The 23,601-nt window shown below is 37.4% G+C and overlaps 1 protein-coding gene across 1 annotated transcript in view; it reads left to right on the top strand.

Moving 5' to 3' along the window:
- DDAH1 (dimethylarginine dimethylaminohydrolase 1) overlaps nucleotides 1–23,601 on the top strand; it is a 270,534-nt gene that overhangs the window by 77,667 nt on the left and 169,266 nt on the right. Inside the window, exon 3 of the mRNA XM_063624255.1 lies at nucleotides 4,821–4,933. The gene's annotated coding sequence lies outside the window, so the exon portion shown is untranslated. The remainder of the gene's footprint in view (nucleotides 1–4,820; nucleotides 4,934–23,601) is intronic.

Raw genomic sequence — 23,601 nt, 5'->3', positions numbered from 1 at the left:
GCAATACAAATAATCTCAGCTGAAGCACATAGAGAAAAAAGCACTGAAAAAAATGAACAGAGCCTCACTGACTTGTGGAATAGTATGAGGTGGCCTAACATCTGTGAAACTGGAGTTCCAGAAAAAGATGAAAGAGAAATTGGGACAGAAAATATATTTGAAGAAGTGATAGCTGAAAAAATTCCCAATTTGGTGAAAAATACTAACCCATAAACTAAGAATCTGAATAAACCCCATGCAGGATAAAAAAACAAAGAAGACCACTCCTGGGTACATTATAACCAAGTTTATGAAAGCCAAGGATCAAAGAAAAAGTCTTAATAGCAGTATGAGGAAAAGACCCATTCTGCACAAGACCCAGGAGAACAATAATGCTGATTTATCAATAGGCTAAAAGAGAATTGAATAACATCTTTAAGGTGCTAAAAGAAATAAAACCTGTCAACCTGGAAGGAGAAACCTACTGAAAGATAAAGATCCCTTAAAAAATGAAAGAAAGAAAAGAGAAAATGGGAAGGGAAGGGAAGAAGGGAGAGAGAAAGGAAAAGAAGGAAGGAAGGAAGGAGGGAAGGAAGGAAGGGAAAGAAAGAAAGAGAGAAAGAAAGAAAGAAAGAAAGAAAGAAAGAAAGAAAGAAAGAAAGAAAGAAAGAAAGAGAGAAAGAAAGAAAAAGAAAGGAAGAAAAGAAAGGGAAAGAAAGAAAAAGAAAGAGAGAAAGAAAGAGGAAGGAGGGAAGGAAGGAAGGAAAGAAAAGAAGAGAGAGAGAGAGAGGGGAAGGGGAAGAAGAAAAACACTGCCAAGCAAAAACCAAATGTATCAATGGTACACATAGACTATAAGAAATATTAAAGAAAGTTCTTCAGGCTAAAGGAAATGATACCAGATAGAAACTCAGATTAATATAAAAAAAGACTAGTGCTAGAAGTGGTAAATATGTGGGTAAATAGAAATTACTTTTTTCCTTGCCTATTATTGAGTGAGTAAAACTTAATTATAAAGCTGAGTTTTTGGTAGACATTTCAATAGTCTGGGAGTCAGGAAATCTGGAATCTGGTCTACTTCTGTAACCTTAGGTAAGTGGCTTAATCAATACTTGATATTCCTCTCTAATTGGTAACAATTCAAGAAGTTTCTTTTTTTTTTTTTTTTGAGACAGAGTCTCGCTGTCGCCCAGGCTGGAGTGCAGTGGCGTGATCTCGGCTCACTGCAGGCTCCGCCCCCCGGGGTTCACGCCATTCTGCCTCAGCCTCCCGAGTAGCTGGGACTATAGGCGCCCGCCACCTCGCCCGGCTAATTTTTTGTATTTTTAGTAGAGACGGGGTTTCACTGTGTTAGCCAGGATGGTCTCGATCTCCTGACCTCGTGATCCGCCTGCCTCGGCCTCCCAAAGTGCTGGGATTACAGGCGTGAGCCACCGCGCCCGGCCAGTTTCTTTTTTTTTGAGATGGAGTCTCTGTTGCCCAGGCTGGAGTGCAGTGGTGTGATCTTGGCTCACTGCAACCTCCGCCTCCTGGATTCAAGCAATTCTCCTGCCTCGGCCTCCAGAGTAGCTGGGATTACAGGCATGCGCCACTATGCCCAGCTAATTTTTTTGTATTTTTTAGTAGAGATGGAGTTTCAACATATTGGCCAGCTGGTCTCAAACTCCCGACCTTGTGATCTGCCCGCCTTGGCCTCCCAAAATGCTGGGATTACAGGCGTGAGCCACCGCACCCAGCCTCAAGAAGTTTCTTTTTATCATTGCTAAATACCTCAAAAGGGCTATCTACTTATTATTTCTTGAATTTAATGTATATATGAATTACCTAGGGATCTTGTTAAATTCAAGATACATTAATAAAGTTATTGTGGTATAGTAAAAAGACAGACAAGTAGATCAATGAAATTAAAAATATATGTATTCTTTTTTATCCCTTTTACTTCTAACTTGTTTATACTTATGCTTTATACATAAAGCATGTCTCTTATAAACTTTATAGCATTAGTTCTTGTTTTTTTATTCAGTTTGATAATCTCTGCCTGTTAATTGGAGTGTTTTGTTTGGTGTTGAGGTTACAGCTACTATTTTGCTATTTATTTTCTCCCATCTATTTGTTTTGTTTTGTCTCTTTTGTTGTTCCTTTGTTTCTCCTTTTCTTCCTTCTGTTGAATTTGTTGAGAATATTTTATTATTTTTATTTTTATTTTTTTGAGACAGGGTCTCACTTTGTCGCCCAGGCTGGAAGGCAGTGGCACGATCTCTGCTCACTGCAACTTCCACCTCCTGGGTTCAAGTGATTCTCCCACCTCAGCTTCCCAAGTAACTGGGACTACAGGCGTACGCCACTACCTCCGGCTAATTTTTGTATTTTTTTGGTAGAGACAGGGTTTCATCACGTTGTCCATGCTAGTCTCAAACTCCTGACCTCAAGTGATCTGCCCACCTCAGCCTCTCAAAGTGCTGGGATTATAGGCATGAGCCACCACACAGGGCTCGAAAATTTTTTAATATTTCGTTTTATTTCCTCTATTGGCTTGAAAACTATATGTTGTTTTATTTTGGGCGATCTAGGGATTGAAATGTGCATCCTTAGCTTAGCAGAATCTACTATGAGTTCACATCACTACATGTGTAGTATAAAAAACCTACAAAAGCAAATTTTCTGTTTTCCAATATGTTCTTTGCACTATTGTCATACATAAGTTAACAGCTCCACGATAAGTTTTATTATTTTTGCTTTAAATAATCAATTGTCTTTAAAAGAAATGAAATAAAGGTTGATATTAGAGCAATTCTGGAAAACTTCCTAGGTTCACTCTGATTACTGTATTTTCCAAATGTCGTATGTGAAGTCCTTTACAGGCCCTACCTGCTGGGTTGGATGAAGCAATCCTTGAGGGAAGTCACTGCTATAGTCCTGTTGGGTATCCCTCAGAATCTCTTCAAAATTCACCCTGGAGAAGGAGAAGAGAAGGATGCTTAGAGAGGAAGGGAAATACTGGCAAGGAGATGGGGAGAATGAAATCACTTTAAGACTGTATTTTAAAGGCTTGTTAAGCTTCACTTTTAATGAAGTATAATTTGAAGAGATATATTTCCTTTTGGAAGGCAAGTTTTAAGACACTAGGGGGTTAGTTCACCCAGAGAGATGCTGGTAATTATATTCGAATTGTCAGTAATTCTAGTTCCATCACCAGAAAGCAAAATGCAAGTAGTAAAGGATGACTCTTTACTTGAAATCTCAGGGGGATGAAAGAACTTTGCTTCTCTCAAGGTCATCTGGTGTTTAAAGAAAATGTGTCATTGATGATTTAATAATATATAACATGAGAAATTGCATTAGTATAATTATGTTACATTTTATAATCTTATTTTTTATGTAGAGAACAGATTGCCTTAAATCTGCAAGTATCATATTTGAGTTAAAATTGCATTCAACATACCATAAATATGTACTTCCTATCATTTAAATGTTTGCAATCATTGTGTATCTCAGTTAAAATGTATGTTCACATTATACTTTAAATTTATATTTCCTTTGGGCATTATTGTATTTTGCAAGAACAGAAAGATTATCTAAAAATTTTCTATAATGATAATGGAAACCAAGTTAACATGTGAATCATGTTCAATGTGAAAAAGAGAATTGGGGCCAGTTTAACAGTTAGTACCCTTTCTTGGCAGAGAATGATAGAGCACTGCTGTAAAACGGACTGCTGTCTTTTCTTTTTAAATCTGCATAGTGTTACTAAATACCATAGTCCCTCGCCTTTGGAAATACCATGGGTTTTTGGGTCACCAGCTGTGTATTATAATACCAATAGAGAGTACAACTCACAGCCATTTTTTTGCATTCTTAGGGCTATTTGTGGCTGTTTCTTTACCTCATGAGCTGTATGCCACCTCTTATTTAAATAAGTCCTTATGTTTGTGATCACTGTGCATCAGGTTATCAGGCCTGTGGCTGGCCTTCCAGTTGTTCATCAGTCTGAGCTCACAAGAAGCAGACACAATTGTCAGTCATTGTGCTGTTCTGTTAGGTTAAGTCATCCTGGTGGTATCCAAAACATTTCTGGTATAAGAATTTTTTTTTTCTGTTTTGAATTAATGAAGCAGAAACAAACTGTGAACATTGTCTGTAAATAGGCTTTGTTCCTTTATGCAGAATGTCCTCAATGTTAAGGCCTGCAAGAAGATAGTATGTGTTATATTAGCTTTATAATATTAGTGTTCATGCAGAATGATGGCAGGAAAACCAGCTAGGTTTTATTTCTTACTGATTATTATTGGTTGATGAATTCCTGTGAAGGTTTATGGTATTAGGTTAAATTATATGAAATTGCTATTTGTGTAGACAATTTCATATGACTCAACCTAACAAGAAACAAAGCAGCTTCAGTTCTAGGATACAAGATATAATTCAATTAATTTGCTGTACATCATTGTAAGTCTGCTACAAATGTCTTAAATTAATACATATAACTTAAAAATTGGAACTAGAAAGGAAAGATTTGTTTTCCTCTTATTCTTACTTTGTTTTTACTGTGTCATTGCTCTCTTGCTTTCAAGGAAAATACCAACTCTATATACAGAACATCTCCTGACATTTGCCATTCTGTAGGTCTTGAGGGGTAAACAAGTAAGAACACAAATATTACTTACTCAGTTGTGGGTTAAAGTCATCTTTCTATTATTCTAACAATAACTTAAACTTGCGACTCTTCCTTAGTGAATTTCCATGAATTCTCTTCTCTCTAGTGAAGACTATTTCATCACAGAAATATATTAGAGGTATTAAAATGCCTTTCCCCTCTCTCTTCTTCCATATTTCTCCATTTGCAGTTTCATCTGTACGGAAAAGGAGCTCTGGTAGCTTTGACCAAGACTTTTCAGTAGGAAATGCTTCAAAATACAAAGCAAGAGCTATTTTCAAGAAAGACCTAAATTTATATTAGGTAAGTTAAATTTTAGATGTCCTTTACAGCTAAAAGTAAACACATTTGATCTAATTATATTAACCAAAATGTACTCGCATTCAAGTGTTCTTATATGTCAATACTCCTGGATAGATTTAAATTACGTTGACAGAAAACATCCATTTCCTCACATTTTCAAATACCAGGCAAGTAGCAGAACCTGGTCTTTAGCATGGTTGTATTTTAAAAAAATGTAATCCAGCCAAGGCTGATCTTGTTTTTCCTTTATTCTTTAAGCCAGAAGCAATTACTCTTCATTTCAGGATTAAGCGTCTGTAACGTTGCCACTGGTCGCTGAGGCTCCTGGTTTCAGCACGTCTCCTTGGTTCCCAGCCAGCTCTGGGTGTTCAGGTAGCAGCTGTGGCTGGGAGTGTCTCTTCCGCCCACATTCCTTGGCCATGAATTTTGCAGTCCTGTTTATCTGATGAAGACCTCCCAGTAGTGAATTGCTCATGACATTGTCACACAGACCTTAATGAATGATATGGAAAGATACTGAATATTTTTCCTCCCGGAATGCCAACAAATCTTCGGTGTCCCAACCCCTTCACTCCAGCTGATCATGGCAAAGGCTTGGTACTGAGATCCAGTGAGACCTTTGTCTTACAAAAACCACATTTTCAGTGGATGCCTACAAGTCCTCTTTATGGGACTGCCACCCAAGCCTGTTTAGAGAATTTTCAACAATTACATCTGCCCATTTGCTGAGTCTCACTTCTCTGCACTAATGATTGACTTCAATTTATATTTTTAATGTACAAATGCTATCACCAACTTCAGTGCATGAAGACCTCTCTTCCTCTCTTCAAACCCATGACTTTGCTTGGAATAACAGGGATGGCTTTATGGCATGGCTTTCTCATTATTTCATGTGTCTTCATTTTGCTTTCCCAAGCCAGATTGTAAATTCATTGAGAGAGGAGACCCTGAAAACTAGAAATACCTATACAGACAGATAGACAATAAAAAAAAATAAAAATAAATAAAAAAAAATTTGGACAGAAAAGCATCTGTTGCTCTAAGTAATCCAGAAAATTTGCCTTAACACGTTCAGAAGAGATCTTTGGCTATAATACACAACTCCTGTCCTTTCCCCCGCCTGCCCTCTGCTGGAACTGCTAATGAGCAGTAAGATGGCAAAAGCAAGACGTTGTATGGGAAACGTGAGAAAACAGGGGCTAGTCTGACCAGAAGGCGAGTTGAGTAACTGTGATTTGTGAGTCCACAATGGGGATCTTTGAAGTCCTTCATGATGTGCCTTTATATGACTAGCAACCTCCTCACAAGACTCTATGGTTCACCGTACACAAAGATAAGATTCTGCCTGCCTGCCTGAGATAGACCAAGTGACCTTGTGTGTTCTCTTCCTCCTCCGTGCTTGTTTCATCTGCAGAACCATCTGATGGATGGCAGACAGTTGAACCAGGTACTGCCGCTTCCCAAACACAAATGCCCTCCCCATTCACCATTCCCTGGAGCGTTCACCACCTTCGTCTATGAAAGGCATTTACTAGGGTCTAGCAAGACTGCCAATTTGGTAATGCAAAGCAGGAGATAAGTGTGAAACTCTAGACTGGTTTTCTGTTTCAAAGGGCAGCAGGATGTGACAGCTGCTGAGGCAGCCCTTTGCCCTTGGAGAGGAGAAGCAGAAGTGTGATCACTAGATGACCCCTCCCTCCTGCTGTCTCCTGGGTGGTAGGGACAGTCTCTCTCCCAACCCTACTCTTGGTCAGGTGGCTACATATTATGAAAAAGAGAAGGAAAAACATGTTTTTGCTTTTAAAATTATTATTAAGAGAGAGTACTCTTTGGGGAAGCAGAATCCATTAGCTGAATTCATTTCAGTATCTATGGTTAATTAAGTTAGGCAGCCTTAATGCAATTTTATTCTGTAGCCTTTAAGAGCTGTTCTGGTAAATGCCCATCCTGTAAATACTAGCACTACTTTATATGTGTGATATCCTTTTTGGAAGGGCAAATCTGAATTATTATCTAGATATTAATCAGCACACAACCTCATCCAGACAATGCAAAGATACTTCCTCATATTCTGGACATTGTTCAATACATTCAGAAGGGGGAAAAAACTGCTGAGATATGACCTTCTCCATTTTAAGTCAGTGGATAAGTCAGCCTAGTGGCATCCCAAAACATACTTTTGAACATCGATTTCACCTTACTACTGACCAAGTAATTGATTTCTGCATTTCATTCTGTAAATTAAACACTAGACTTTGAATTACGAGAAATACACAGTTAGCCAATAAACCTTCTTATAAAATGACAGTATTTTAATTTATCAGATGCGTTAGCATGTATTATGCCTAAGATTTCATCAATCAATTTTCCATTTTAAAAAGCTGTCTCTGGAAGCAACAGTGGAGCGATGCTGAGTTCCAAAAGTAATGTTGTGAAAGGCAGCAGGTCTAGCGTTCCAGGCACATGCTTAACTACATTCTAGTCAATAACCTTGTGGCTCCAAGTATAAACCCACATTTTTTAAAGTATCTACCTTCTGAACTGACTCTTTTGGAATGTCAGAATTTTAAAAAGAAAATATTTAAATTCCTCTATTTAAGAGGTGTGCTATGTTTGTTCAATATTGGAGCAACCTCTGATATTATTTTAAAATATTTATTTTGCTACTTTGACAGCCTTCTACACTGCCCTTGGGTTTTAATTTTGTTTACAGTACTAAATTTCAATAGATGGCTTCAGATTAAATGAATATTAGTATGTCATGGTGATTTTATTAATTAGTTGCTTTTGAAAAATTTTTTAAGCTGGAAGTCACGCCAAAATAGAAGCTCTAAGAATCACTACCACCAAGTTAACTTTAAGTCATTTATTCATTTCATTCAGTCAACAAAAATATATTTAACACATAGGACTTGACTGACTTATCCCTAAGCAAGGTAGGCATAGCACCTGGGGCCCACAATACTTTTAGAGGCCTATAAAAACAGTCTTTTAAAATCAGAAGAAAAAAATTATTTTAAAATCAGAAGAAAAAGAAAATTTTAGGTCAAAGAAAGTATATATAATATTAATATATTCATTTTCATACCAGCATGATCATAAAATATAATTTTAAATATTTTTTAATGAAGGAAGGGGCCCATGAAGGCAAAAGTTTCCAGGACCCATAAAGTGATAATGCAACCCTTCATGATGTATGCCAAGTTTTATCTATGCTAGATTCTAGGGGTAAGAATACATGTAAGGCACAGTTTCTGTATCCAAAGCATTCATAGTCTAATGAAGAAAATGGACATAAAACAGAGAGTTCATAATGTGGTTGGTTCCCTTGAAATTGTTTGAAAGAGTAATTACAAGCTGAAAAGCATAAGGGTTTTACTACAGAATGTCATTTAACACCTAGACTTGGCCTTATGTTTCTTTCAGTTAAACTTATACAAAAAACAGGTTTATATATATCTTAATGTTACATAGACAGTGTAAGTATATATGTTTGTTCATTTTAAACATTACTGATATTGCCATTCAGATCTGTAAGTCAGAATGTTCATTATTTTATAAACACAGTCCATCAACAGGACCACAAAGGAAATTCCACGTGCTGATATCAGTGGTCCAACAAGGAAAATAAGAAGTGAGATCTAGTTCTCCCTAGCTTAGCAATGCTTACCTATGTCCTTTTGAGTTTTACTGAGATTTCAGAAATGGAACAGAATCCTGGCTGCACTTTCCCTCTTCATAAAATTTCACATTTATATGAGATTCAGCATTTTTTTTTCTATTACTGTTTCTAATGCCACAATTTGGGTAGTCACAATGTTCCCCTTAACCTAAGTCTTCCTTGTTAATATTTGAGTCCATTTTTACATTTTTTGATTGTTAATTAGAGAATGATTTCTGAACATTTTCTATTTTTAGAGCAATTTTACCTGCATTATCTTATTACACACACAAAAGCTTTTTGAATAAGTAGGACATCATAGGACATTCAAGAGAACACAGACTCAGACAAGCCTGGGTATGAATCTGAATTCTGCCAGTCAAGCTGTATTACTTTGGTCACTTCATTTAATCTCATTTGCATCTCAGCTTCCTCGTCCACAAAATGAGGATCATTATGCATGTCTCATAAAGTTGCCGTAAGAATTAGGATAATGTATGTTAAGTGTTAGACCAGCACCTGAAATTTAGTAGATACCAAATAAGTAGCTGCTGTTATTATTTGCCATATTTTATAAATTAGGAAACTGAAACACAGACATATTCCTCATGCCAGTATAGGGGGTTAGGGCACCTAGTTATTACAGGCAAACTGCAGACTTCGTTTTGAACAAGACTTATTGAGAATAAGCGTATAGACTACAAAGTACAGAAGCAAAAGATACAGAAAAAACACTGACATCAAACCAACCAGATAACCAATATATGTTTATTGTGCACCTTGTAAGTATAAGACATTCTGTGTACAAGTTGGGCTACTTTGCAAATGACAGAATTCCAACTTGATCACACAAAAAAGAGAATTTGCTGGCTGATGTCACCCAAACACAGAATGTGGACAGCTGGTCCTATGGATGTCTGGACTCAGTGGCAAGTACACTTTTAGGGCTTATACTCTCTATTTCTGATGTATGTTTCCAGTTCTCTTTGCAGATGAGCTTTCTCCATGCCATGGGGAACATGAATCCTAGCAACTATGATCTCTCATCTCATCCTAACAGCAGTTCTACCAGCAAAGAAAGAGGATTTCTTTGTCTTTGTCTGCAGTCTGAAAACAATCCTAAGAATCACTTGCGTTGAATCAGTTTAGGTCACATACTCTTCCCTAAGCCAATCACCAAGCCAGGAAGATGGAGTAATATAATTGGCCCAATTAAGAGCACACGACATGTTAGGAGCTCGAGACCAGCCTGGCTAACGTAGTGAAACCTCATCTCTACAGAAATACAAAAAAAACTAGCTGGGCATGATGGCACACGCTTGTAGTCCCAGCTACTTGGGAGGCTGAGGTGGGAGGATCGCTTGAGCCTGGGAGGCAGAAGTTGCAGTGAGTGGAGATCCCACCACTGCACTCCAGCCTAGGCAACAGAGCAAGACTGTCTCAAAAAAAAAAAAAGAGTACATGTTACTGTTGTCATTAGAATAGAGGGAAGTATATTGGGCAAGCAAAACTCATAACCTTTACCTTCGATGAGTTATAATAGAGAAATTAATATTTTAATGGTAGAGTTGGCTCAAGGAGCCAAGAGGCCAGAATGTCAGAATGTCTGGCTGAGATGCCATGAGCCCTGAGCAGATATGTCACATGGACTGCTCAGCCAGGAAGGGAAGCCTGTCATAATTTTGTCCCCCACTTGTGTTATCTCGCAGACTACAGACTTAAATTTATTTCTTAATATGCATACTATTTAAAGAAGGAAGTTATAAACATTTGGGCATTATCTTAGAGAAAGCAGAACTTTCTAAAGAGAGTGACTAGAGGCTGGACCACAGACTAACATCCCTATTGGTTGAAAAATTGCAGGCTGTCTTGTCCTGTTGGAAAACATTATTTTAACAGATTGCTTAATGCTTTTCCTTCCTGTAGCATGGGCTTGGGGGAGTGGTACTCAAAGCAGACTTATAAATTGGATTGCATAGTGAATGAACTTTGCTTAATGGCTTTGCTAGGTTTATTTAAGACATTGAACTGTTTGCCCTTGTCTCCAGTGGTTCAATGACCACTCATCATTACATTCGTGGGATAACTATTATGCTGTGTTAGAGATATGGAGAGCTTGTGACTGGGTGAAGAGTCAGTGTTTTGACTTTTTATGCCAACATCATTATTTTCCCACTCGTTTCACATTTCTCCTGTCAGTTCAGCCCTCAATTCAAGGTTACCTTGATTACTTTCAGGTTTTTTAGTGATGAATCTTTCTAAACTATTTTTACCTCAAATTCTTCCTATATTTTCACAAACTCACTTTTTCTTCTTTTCTGTCTCAAAATTAGAGGTATTCCTAGTCTTTTCCAGCACTAAATTCTTCCCTTTTCCACCTCCTTAGAAAACTAACTTCATTCATTCCTTCATCTTCTGTTTGCATTTTCAACTATCTCTCTTCATTGCATCTTTCTCCACTTATACACCACAAGCCTACCTCTTGAAACAGTATCAAATGAGATCATGTTTGGGAAAGTGCTCTGTTACTCTGAAGTGGAATATAAATATGGAATAATATCATAATCCTGTCTTTCTTCTTCCCTCCATGATCATTTCAAAAAACCATCAGTATAAAATATTTTTTAATTTTACCATATCACTGTTCAACTCTTTACCTAATGTCTTAAAATCTGATTCTGTCTCCTAAAATACTATATTGGGGGTTCATAACTTTGTCTTCCAGTATTTGACACAGTTAACTGCATCTTCCTTCCTTGGTTTTTGTAACCCCATTACCTTTGTTTGCCTCCTCTCCCTTTAACCATTCCTCTTTCCTTCAATGTCCATCTTTTCCCTTCTACCTCTAAATGTGAGTGGTCTCTATCATTCTGTCCTTCCTTCTCTCCCTCTCTCTCTGATTCTCATAAATACTCCTTGAAACCACCAACAAATTCTTTTCTTCAACCTCTGTTAATTGCCTGCTGATAGTTTTAACCTACATGTCCCACTAGCCCCCAAAGAAAATGTATAGTAAAATAAACTCTTACCCCACTCCAAATATCTTCCACCTTATCTCAGCCAACAGTGTTACTCTTTTACCAAGTCACCTAGGTTTGAAACCCTAATTCCATGATTGATTTTTCCCTCCTCCTTATCCCTGAATCCAATTTCAGCCATATTTTACAGACATTTATGCTGTCTCTGCCTTCTCTTCCTTCAGGTAGTGATAGCTCAGGCTGCTGGAATACCACACACCCTATTATTTTTGCTTTCAGTAGGGTTGTCCAAGCGTATTTTGTGGTCATACTCTTTTTCCCTTCTTTGTTCCTTAGTTCTTTCCCTTTTCTGGTCTGAATAACCATTTTAACTTTATTCACAAAGACCACTAAATCTTCTATGCTAACGTTTTCTCAGAACTTCCACTAAACATGTTTAGAATGGCTAGAATGGCCTGTATAACATGCCGGGTAAGTAACAGCTGGGTGCAAGTTGACTATTGTTTATAAGTAGTGACATGACAAAAATACATTTCATAGCTGTATGTCTTTATTAATTTGCATTTTCAAATACAGTCAGCATCTTCATATTAGCAAATTCAACTGCATTTGATTCAGAATGCTGAAATTTTGAGGATGTAAGACGTGCTGATGAATATACACTGAACATGTTGCCTGAGTTTTAATACTTTTTCACCAGTTATCAGAATATAATTCCAGTTTATGTCTAGCCTCATCAGAAACATCACCTTTCAGTCTCTAGGACTCTAGCTCTCTAACTTTCTTTCTGCAGATCCTATTAGCAAAAAAAAGATTAAGGACAGCTTCAGTTTTCCCAGTTTTGATATTAAGGGTATTTGATGCCACAGTAGTATACTGTGCAACTGTAAAAAAGAATAGGGAAGCTCTTTATATGTCTATATGGAAAGATCTCTATTAGGAAATGAATGTTCATGTCTCCCTCAAAATTCATGTGTTTAAGTCGTAACCCTCAATATGATGATGATATTTGGAGATAAGGCCTTTGGGATGTAATTGGGGTTAGATGAGGTTATGAGTGTGGGACCCTCGTGATGTGATTAGTGCCTTTATAAGAATAGATGCCAGAAAGCTTGCTGGTTCTCTATCTGCCATGTTAGGACATAGCAAGAAGAAAGCCATCTGAAAACCAGGAAGAGAGCCCTCACCAGAATCTGACCATGCTGGTGCCCTGATCTTGGACTTTCAGCCTCCAGAACTGTAAGAAAATTAATTTCCGTTGTTTAAGCCACACAATCTATAGTATTTTGTTATGGCAGTCTGAGCTGACTAATACAATCTCCAATATTTATTATTATTATTATTATTATTATTATTATTATTATTATTATTATTTTGAGACAGAGTCTTGTTCTGTCACCCAGGCTGGAGTCCAGTGGTGCGATCTCAGCTCACTGCAACCTCTGCCTCCGGGTTCGAGTGATTTGCCTGCCTCAGCCTCCTGAGTAGCTGCGATTACAGGTGTGCACCACTACACCTGGCTAATTTTTTGTATTTTTAGTAGAGATGGGGTTTCACCATGTTGGTCAGGCTGGTCTCGAACTCCTGACCTCCAGTGATCTGCTTGCCTCAGCTTTCCAAAGTGCTGGGATCATAGGTGTAAGCCACTGCATCTAGCCTCCAAGATTTATTTTTAAGTGGGGGAGGAAAGAGTGCCAATGTGTACTGCAATGGGAGTAAAAAAAAAGAAGAGAAAATATAGAGAATATACTTGTACTGGCTTGCATATATATTTTTTAAATCTTGGGAAGTGTAAATGAGAAACTGATAATATTGGTTACCTGTTTTGTGGGGATAGGCAGATAGAGAATAGGAGAGGAAAGGAGACATTGCTGTATATCTTTTTATACTTTTTGATGCTTGAACTATGTGAATGTGCTACCAGTTCAAGGAATTAAATAAATAAAATTTACTTTTTTAAAGTAATAAAACAAAAACATTTAATAACAAAAACATTTCATTTGGAAAAATAAGATTATATTCAAAGAAGAAAGATACTGATTATGTTGAAAGAAGATGGCTGACTAGCAGAATAACTAAAGCAGAAGTTTACATTTGATGCAGGCGCAATTTGAACAAGATGAAAGAGTAGGAGCAGATGTATTAAATAGCTTTCCCAGTCAGCTCTTTAATAACCCCCATGACAGTGTAGTCAGTTCTTACTGTTACTGCCCTTTTCTTGGATCTGCATTGGCTACTGCCAGCAGAGCTGGAAGTGCCCACATGACATGTATTCAGCTGAAAGATGATAACCACAAGTTCTCAAGCACTCTCAATAGTGCTCAGATGGTGCCTGAGAGTAACACCTTCTCCTTCAACTTCCCTTGGTTGGAGGTCCTAAGTACAAGGAGAGCAACTACTGAGAAAAAGATCCAGTCATCCATTTGAAGAAGGTTAATATCTCTTCCAAGAACACAAATGTAACTTTTCTCACAACCTACTTTGGCCAATTAAACATCCAATTGTTTTACGGACACTATATCATACTGCCCCAGAGCATTGTCCTTATGTAGTTCTGATCATTTTATTTCTGTTTAATATCTATCAAAGAATTCTTCTCTATTAGTTTCAGGGTAAAATCCAAAATTCAAAATATCATATTCAAAGACTCTGGTCATCAGGCTTCAGCCTATCTCTCTACCCACATCTGCTCATTTTGAGCTGTTTTGCCATGACCCCAGAGTGCTTTTCTTTCTCTACCTCCATGCCTTTTTAAATGCTATTTTCATTGCCTGGACTACCCTTCTATTTCTTCCTTTTGATGATGCTTTTCCAAATTAAAGTGAGTGTTCTTTTTCTAATATCACCCTGTATTTATTGCACACCATTGAGATTCTCTATGTGCTTGTCCTTTCTATCAGACTCGAGAAGTTCAGGGGCCATAGCATATTCATTTTGCATCTCCAATGCTGGCATCCAGTAAGCATTTGATGGTTGAATGAATGAATAAATATGTAGTCTAGCTGAAGTTTTAAAGACAGAACATTGTAGTACCCTATAATAAAATCCTAACCAAGGCTTAGGAAAAGTGCCTTGCAGGAGGATTCTAACTCTGCATTTTAAGAGTATAATTCAGCCTCAGATTGACTTGTAAAAGCTGAATTCTGTCAGGACAATTCTCCCTGAGCCTTTTGATTTTTTGGAAGGCTTTCAATTTTGCAGATTTGTGTGTGTGTGGTTTGAAAACTCTGGTGAGTGTTCCCATACTAAGGTAGCTCTTTGACGATCTCCTCTGTTTAAGAGCATTTTACTTCTCATATGCTAAAGCATAGATGACAGCTTTCAGTCCAGTGGATTTTCATCCTTATCTCCTGAAAACCACATTTCTTAGGCATTGTGGTAGTAAGTTCCATATCTATGAAAATCACCCCACAGAAGTGAGTCTTCAGCTCAAACCTCAGATCCACATTTGCTTGCAAGAGAGCAAGAGTGACAGCAGGGCAAACTCAACCACTTTGTAGTTAGATGTCTTTCTCATGTGTCTTTCTCAAAGATTTTCTTTTAAAGTGTGAAATTTCCAGAAAAATCTAACAGTTTCTAGCCAAAATAATTCACTTCCCAAGCTAAAGGGGTTGATTTTGGTGGGCTTCAGTTGTGTCAATAGGCCACTAGTGAGGCAGACTTCAGAGATAAGCCCATCTTTTGTTAATTCAGTTCACTCTGAACAAAACAGACAAAATAAATGCTTGAACCCCACCTATTTAGACATGCTTGCATAAACATGGCTTCATAATAGTTTGCTTTCAGAGTCCATTGACTTTGTCCTATGGATGCTATTTAAATGCGTCCATTGATATATTTGATGTGTTAGTGCTCATTTTCTATAGTAATGAGCATAGTCACAAGCCTGAGTATACATTTGAGCAAAATCCTGGCACTAATCGCAATATAAATAGCACATTTGATCTTACATGTGGCTGAAGGCAAAATGTAAATCCAACAAAATTTGCAGGACTTTAGTTCTGATGCCATTTCTTGTAAAGTTTGGGGATAAAAATGATAGGAGTCCTGGAATATTTTTCCCATGCTAGGATTTTAGTTATTCTGCAGTTACCAAATCTGCAAAATTTCTGGATTTGTCCTCCTCCAGGAAACACTATCTTAATTAAATAATTAATTAAGCTCATTTAAAAGCCAGTGGTTCTCCTGTGGTTTGCTTCTATAATTGCCTCTTTACTCATTAAAAAAAAACTACCTAAGCTAACTCTTTTATTTGTTCTTAATATGATGCTTTACCTAGTTCATGCAATTGTTTATCATATGGCTTATGTGTCTTTCTGTGTTGTCATTGTCGTTATCTGTAGAAAATTGTTAGGCCCCAAAAGGCAGGACCTGAGTATCCTTATTTTCTGTGGCACCCACACAGCATTATATGATATTAAACAGGTAATAATTATTTTAGTGTGATGAAGACGGGAATCTATAGCATGCTGATGTAATGTGAGTTTAACATAAAAAAATAAAGTTACTGAAGCTCTGGTATGCTATTCATAGCACACAGTAACCTGTATCAGTTACTAAGAAGGGTTTAGTATTATGTGAAAGCAGTTGATGAAATGTTCAAAATAGCCAACTTCCAATGACTCAGAGTACATGTGTCCCTTAAATTGCTCACCTGCTTTTGCTCTAGAGCTATGTTTCAGCCTTTATGTTTCCAGAAAGAGGCTGAAAAGGCATATAGGAGGTCAAATCAGCCAACTTCTACATTTTGGTGGTTCTGGTGATAGGGTTACTGAGAGAGATGGTGATAATGATTGTTAAACCATTATTTTTAGGGATTAATGTGGAATTTACATTTACAGTTTGCATTATTAAATCGACATGCATTATCAAATGCACTGTTTGTAGAACTGTGGAGAAATTCCTTTTTCTATCAAAAGCTCTGCATGGTTAGTCTGACTGTAGATCTTGTATCCACATGCTAGTCTTGATGGACTAGCAGAGCTCAGAGGACCAAGCTTTAAACACAGAGCACAGTTTCCTAGAAGTAAAGAATTTAACCTTTGTTCTAGTCCTTCCATCAGCCTCATCAGCAGGAAAACTGTCAAGATTGATTTCAAATGAATCATCTTTGGCCGCATTTTTCCCCCTAAAACCGCTTATCTGTCACTTTATGGAAATTGCTACTTGCCCTCAGTGGTATGCAATATGAGCTCAGACATTACACATAATTCATTATACCACAAAGTTGAAAAAAGATATATAATACATATAAATATATTATATATTAAACATAAATAAATAGGTAGATAGATAAAATTTATCCTGAACCAGCTATCTATCAATAAACTCAGCAGTTTTACAGTTAAGTTCTGAAACCACAGCCTTTTGGTCACTTGCCGCCAGTATTCTTCCAAGAGAGATTAAGAAATGTTTGGCCAAGAGACAACCTTTAAAATGTACTGAGAAGTGCATTTTTGCCAGCTCTATTAATATTACTTCTACCTAGATGGCCCACATATTTCTTGATATTCTTTAAATGTTTGCAAACTGGGTTTATAACATTTCCTCCTCCTTCAAAACAACCCCAGCCCCTTAGGCACTGTGTCTTTAAGACATAGCATTAGAGAACTTTCACTCCTGGAGTGTGTATCTATGATCAAATATGATCATATGCTCCATTCTGAATTGAAATTAGCTTTATGACTTCTACAATCAGAGCAAGTGTTGGGCTTAATGAGTTGAGACTAGATAACAGAAGATGCATCTTTCACAGGCTGTAGCACTGAGTCCCCACTTTTCTCATACAGGTCCGCGATCCATGGTCTGCAATTCAGAAATCCAAAGGGCTCCCTGAAAAGCAAAAGTTTTAGTAACAAAATTTGGTGGCCAAAATTGATGTGAAGCTTTATAGTCCCCATTCATCTCACTTAATGGAAATATTAGTACATTTGATTATGGGGTGGCTGCCCAGGACCCACTGGGGGTGTTACATAAACAGATATACTCACCACATTATCTTCCTAAAATCCAAAAAATGTCACATCTAGCATTAAATATTTTGGGTAAGAAATTGTTAACTGTACCTTTCCTTAAAATACTAAAGATTTTTTACTGGGGAGAGTGAGCCAATCAGGTTTTGAAGTTCACGAAAGGCAAATCTGTAGATGAGGGTCTTGATGAGGGCAGAAGTTTAGGGTAGGTTCTAAGACTTTACAATGTAACATCCTCTCTGGTTCTTTTCTGTGCTCCTAGTTTTGTACAGATTTATTTTTGAGTGTTGGTCAAAATAAGGGGACAAAATACGGGGAACGTTATTTTTTAAGAGAATTCTTTTTTTTTTTTTTTTTGAGATAGTCTTGCTCCATTGCCCAGGCTGGAATGCAGTGGCACGATCTTGGCTCACTGTAATCTCTGCCTCCCAGGTTCAAGCGGTTTTCCTGCCTAAGCCTTCCGAGTAGCTGGGACTATAGGCATGTGCCACCACGCCCAGTTTTTTAGTAGAGATGGGGTTTGACCATGTTGGCCAGGCTGGCCTCAAAATCCTGACCTCAGGTGATCTGCCCACCTCAGCCTCCCAAAGTGTTGGGATTACAGGCGTGAGCCACCATGCCCAGCCAAAAATTCATTTTTATTGTTGTCCCCTTCTTCCTTTACTGTGAAAGTCCTCATCCTAAGAAATTTATATATTTTATATTAAATCATTTCCTATTGATTTTTGTTGTGATTTTCAAAGGTGGATTTTCACAGATAAAATCTTAGCTATTGCCCAAGACATAGTAAAGGGTCACATGTATGAATTTTTATAATTGGAAGAAAATTCTGCCTTTGTGAGTGCACATGTCCATCCACATTTCATCCCTCCATCCCTCAAAACCCTAGTGAAGGGCATTGAAGAATGGTTGATGTATATATAATGTCTGTTAAGCATGCACTATGTATTTCATCCTCATTTATTGGGTCTGGGATTGAAGTTTATAGCCAGCATGGACCTAACCTACTTTTTGAGACAAAATTCACTGTTTTGTTTCAGGCAAAATTCTGGTGTGGTGTGAATGCTGTGGCTCAGTCCGAATATGTTTTTTTCTGTAATTTTATCATTATTACATGATTGCAATACCAGTTTTGTTTTTCAATTGGAAAGCAACATTTTCTACTGTTGAAAGACATTTTTTGACAAATTAACCCTTCCTAGTATTGAGTACTAAGTTGAGGACTGCATCTTCTTGTTTTTTACATTATAGAGAATAAAATACTATTGATTTGAAAAATACATATCACTTGGTATCTCTGTCTTGGTTTCAGTGGTGATACAGAATTGGTTTCATTAACTCTTACATGGTTGGTAATCACTGATCAAGAAAGTGGGAAAACAAAACTTTAAAACCTCAATCCTGAGTAGGAAGTAGGTTACATTAGGTAAATTTATAGGTAATCTATGCATGTGCTAACGGAGTTGGAAAGAACCTTACGGAGCATATTACCTGATAAACTTGAGTGGGGTGGGTTTGGGAGAACAAACTAACAGGATTATTGTGTCTTCTAGTTGGTACATGGGAGCAACTGATGTACCCCCTTCAGAACCTTAACTGTTATTAACAGTGGCGGTAACAACACAAACCAGTGAGCAGAGATACAGCTCTTAGGCCAAGCTGGCCAGACTATATGGCTGCAGGAAGTGACTGACCAGTGACAGTGCTCAGCCAGACCAAGACGAGGAGAGAAGAGTCAATAAGCTTTCTGGAGGCTAAGGTGTTCCTGTGGTGGGAAAGTGTGCCCCCAGCCTTCATCGATGAGTTATAGGTCTTAAAGTTAGTCTCCTCTTGTTGGGATTTCACACTCATTAAATAACCTGATAATAACCTGGTTTTCCATGTAACTGCCTCTAGGAAGAAAAGTACTGTTCATGATGACACAGGTATTTCAGTCTGCATGGTAAAAGTTCTATATCTTACTACAAAGTAATAAACTAGCTGGTTTATAATGTGTAAAAAAGATTTTTGAGAAATCATTGGGGGTGGTATCATATTAAGTGATATCATCCATATGGGTAGTTGTTCTCATAACATCTTTTATGTAACTATAACACTTATAATGTATTAATAATTTGTTTTCAATCTTTTAATTTGGACTAGACATAACTCCTTCAGAGAGAAATTGTCTTTAGGCTGGGTAGGTGGCTCACATCTGTAGTCTCGACACTGTGGGAGGCTGAGGCAGGCAGATCACCTGAGGCCAGGAGTTCGAGACCAGCCTGGTCAACATGGTGAAATCCCGTCTGTACTAAAAATACAGAAAGTAGCTGGGTGTGGTGGCACACGCCTGTCGGCTACTTGGGAGGCTAGGGCAGGAGAATCACTTCAACCTGGGAGGCGGAGGCTGCAGTGAGCTGAGATTGTACCACTGCACTCCAGCCTGGGTGACAAAGCAAGACTCCATCTCAAAAAAAAAAAAAAACCAAAAACCCAAAGAAATGATTTTTATTATTTTATGAAGTATATGCTTCTTAAAGAAAAATTGGAAAATACATAAAATTTTAAAGAAAACAAAAATCACCTATAATCCCACTTCTTCAAGATAACAAATGTTACTATTATGTTTTATTAAGCATTTTCTCCTATACATGTCATTAAAGTAAAACTGTGATCATACTAAAACATTATTTTCAAAAGCATTATTTTTAATGACTACAGAATATCCCACAGGTATGGATATACCCTGATGTATTTAACTACTCTTTTATTGTAGGGCTTTCCAGTTGTTTCTGATTTTAAATTTTAATTTAATTAATTAATTTATTTATTTATTTTTGAGACAGAGTCTTGCTCTATCGCCCAGGTTGGAGTGCTGTGGCACGATCTTGGGTCACTGCAAACTCCATCTCCCGAATTCAAGTGATTCTCGTGCCTTAGTCCCCTGAGTAGCTGGGATTACAAGTACTCGCCACCACACCCGGCTACTTTTTGTATTTTTAGTAGAGATGGGGTTTCACCATGTTGGTCAGGCTGGTCTCAAACTCCTGTCCTCAGGTGATCCGCCAGCTTCAGCCTCCCAAAGTGCTGGGATTATAGGTATGAGCCACCGCACCTTCCTGTTCCTGATTTTTAAAATGATGAATAGAGAAACCATTTCTTAATCAGATCATTAGCCACAGTATCTACCACACTTAGTCACTTAATATAAAAGTACTGAATTGAAAAGTTATTTTCATCTGAGATCCTATCCTGAATAGGTTTATTAGGTTTTATTAGAAGCTTAAGAGGAATCTGACAAAATGAACTCCAGAGCACATATATTTTGGTGTGGAAGGGAGCAGTTTAAGCCTGTGCTCAGAGAGGTGACGCAGGGATAGGGAACTGCTAACAGTGTGTGGGGTGGAGCAGGGGCACATAGGAGAATTTCTAAGGTCAATGTTGACTCTGTCACAGTTTTACCTACTGACAGAAGTGTTGAACCATCCACAGTGGGTTACTTCTCCCACTCTTCTGAAGAAGGAGCTGTTTTGTCACTCGTTCTGTTTCTCTTTTAATTGCTCATAGTTGTTCCTATGAGAGCAGACATGTGCTCTTTGAATTTAATTGAACGTCTGCTTCAGAAAAACGTGACCAGGAAATATTATCTTCTTAGATTTCAGTATGTGTAAGATGGGCATAGTCGTTTATAAAAATTCCCAAATCAGAATTTTGTGACCTCTTCTAGAACATGTGATTAGCCTGGCCCAACATGACTCTCTCCCAAGCAGGGCCAAACAGATGGAAGCTGGAAGCACCATTTTCACCCTAAAGGGATCAAGACAAGGCCCAGCAAACTGAACTAGCAATATCTAATTGTCTAGTGTTCTGATGATGCTCACATTGACCCCACCTCCAGAGTGCCTGTTACCATAACATCTGGAACTGTTATAACACTGCCTGTTTTGATATGTGGCCAAAACCACTCTACTTTCAGACTGTGTGAACACTGTTGTAATACTCAATAAGCAATTAGTGGTGCAAACCCCGATTGTGGTAATATTAGTGCCTAATTTGTTTTATTTAATTAAGCATTTAATTTCCTTCTGGTGTCTTTATAAAAGAAAAACAGAAGGGAGGAAAAATAATCTCAGATTATTAACTACTTTAAGCTTTTCACCTACTACCTCTTGAGCTATAGCAAATCATTAATCTTTTAAAAGCAAAATGCAAAATAAAGTAAAATAAAAATTAAATGTAAACTTTCAAAAGGCAATAGAAATATAATTTCTTTTAAAGCATGTATTTCACCATATTTCTAGAATATTGTAAAGTAATATACAATTATATAGAATACAGCATTATACAGTAATGTAATATGCTTTAGACTACCCCCCATAATATTAACAACCCATTCTTTATCAATTGATATTCATTAGTCTTGTCTGACAATGCCAAACCTATTCCCTGATCTCCAACTTACCCGTCAATGACCACTTCTAATGAGGATCTGAACACTATTGCAGTAAGGCAGACAATATTATAAAATTCAAGAAACATTAAGTCACAATAGGAAGGATACAACTGAAAGGATAATGATACGGTTTGGTTGTGTCCCCACCTGAATATCATCTTGAATTGTAGTTCCCATAATCCCCATATGTTGTGAGAAGAACCCAATGGGAAGTTATTGAATCATGGGGGTGGGTTTTTCCCATTCTGTTAGTGAATAAGTCTCGTGAGATCTGATGGTTTCGTAAATGGGAGTTCCCCTGCACAAGCTCTCTTGCCTGCCATCATGTAAGATATAACTTTGCTCCTCCTTCACCTTCTGCCATGATTGTGAGGCCTCCTCAGCCATGTGGAACTGTGAGTCTATTAAACTTCTTTCCTGTATAAACGACACTGTCTCAGGTATATCTTCATTAGCAACGTGAGAGCAGACTAGTACAGATAATTCCTAAAATTAATTAAGATGTCAGAAAGCGTTCTTGGCAAAAAGCAAGTTAGAGTGGAAACTTCTCTTTTCTTTTTAAAGATGTATCCTATGATATGGTCTTTAGTGGAAACCCATGTTTTCTATAAAAGTGAAACTGATTTTTCTGTATAATATTCTTGCCCATTTCTCTCCAAAATGGTTTATCTGTCAGCATTCTCACAAAAGAAAAATCTGCTTTCCAAGGCAATTTCCTTTCCCTTTTTTCCCTGTATTTTTGAAAAATCCTTTCTTTAAAGGCTTTTCTAATTTTTTTTTTAGAAAGAAAGTTGGAGAAACTGAGATTAGGAGATTTTGAATTGGCAGATGGCATAGATCATTAATTTTTTGCAATTATGGTTAATGAATTAAAATAACAAAAACTGAATAGAGGATAGAAGCCCATATACTAGGGAATAAAAGCATAAAATTTCCTGTACAATAAATTATAGACAATCTGTACAGCATTTTTTTATTGATGCATATGCTAACTTGATGGTTGAGATGTTTAAATAAATTCCCTGAAAAATTTAGTAAGTAGCTACATATGTGACCTGTATGAACACAAATTACCATTTTCTTCTAGCTTTCACATCAAAATTTCACATCATAATATACTATATATATTTCTATATATAGTAGAGATAATATATACATATACATATACTATCTCTGCTATATATAGTATAGCAGAGATAGTAGTGTGAGTCATATATCATCTTCAAAGAGCAGGATAATCTTGGCATGAGTTAATCTTGATTTACATTTTAACTCCACTCTATAATAACCACCAGGATGTGTTATATTTTCGGTAGATAATGTTTTCTTCAGGTGGTTTTCAGTGCTGACTTCTCTGAATCTGCATAGTTCTCATGTAAGATGTCATGAGGTTGTAGGGGACACTCTTCTAGCTGTAAAGGCTGTAGAAAAGGCCTGAGGGCGGATGCATATTATTGACAGGCCCCCCGTCATTGGGGAAGCATGTATTTGTGGAGCCCTTACCTGTGTCAGGGCTCTCAGCCAGGAGCTGACCCTCAGCTTTAAAACAAGGTTAACAATATCACTGACATTCCAGCTGTAGCACATAGATTTTTCTCTTCCTTCCTCCAACATGCTGAATTCCC

Source organism: Symphalangus syndactylus, chromosome 12 (assembly GCF_028878055.3).
Source record: "Symphalangus syndactylus isolate Jambi chromosome 12, NHGRI_mSymSyn1-v2.1_pri, whole genome shotgun sequence".
NCBI classification, from domain to species: domain Eukaryota; kingdom Metazoa; phylum Chordata; class Mammalia; order Primates; family Hylobatidae; genus Symphalangus; species Symphalangus syndactylus.
This window is presented reverse-complemented; position numbering and strand designations above follow the sequence as displayed.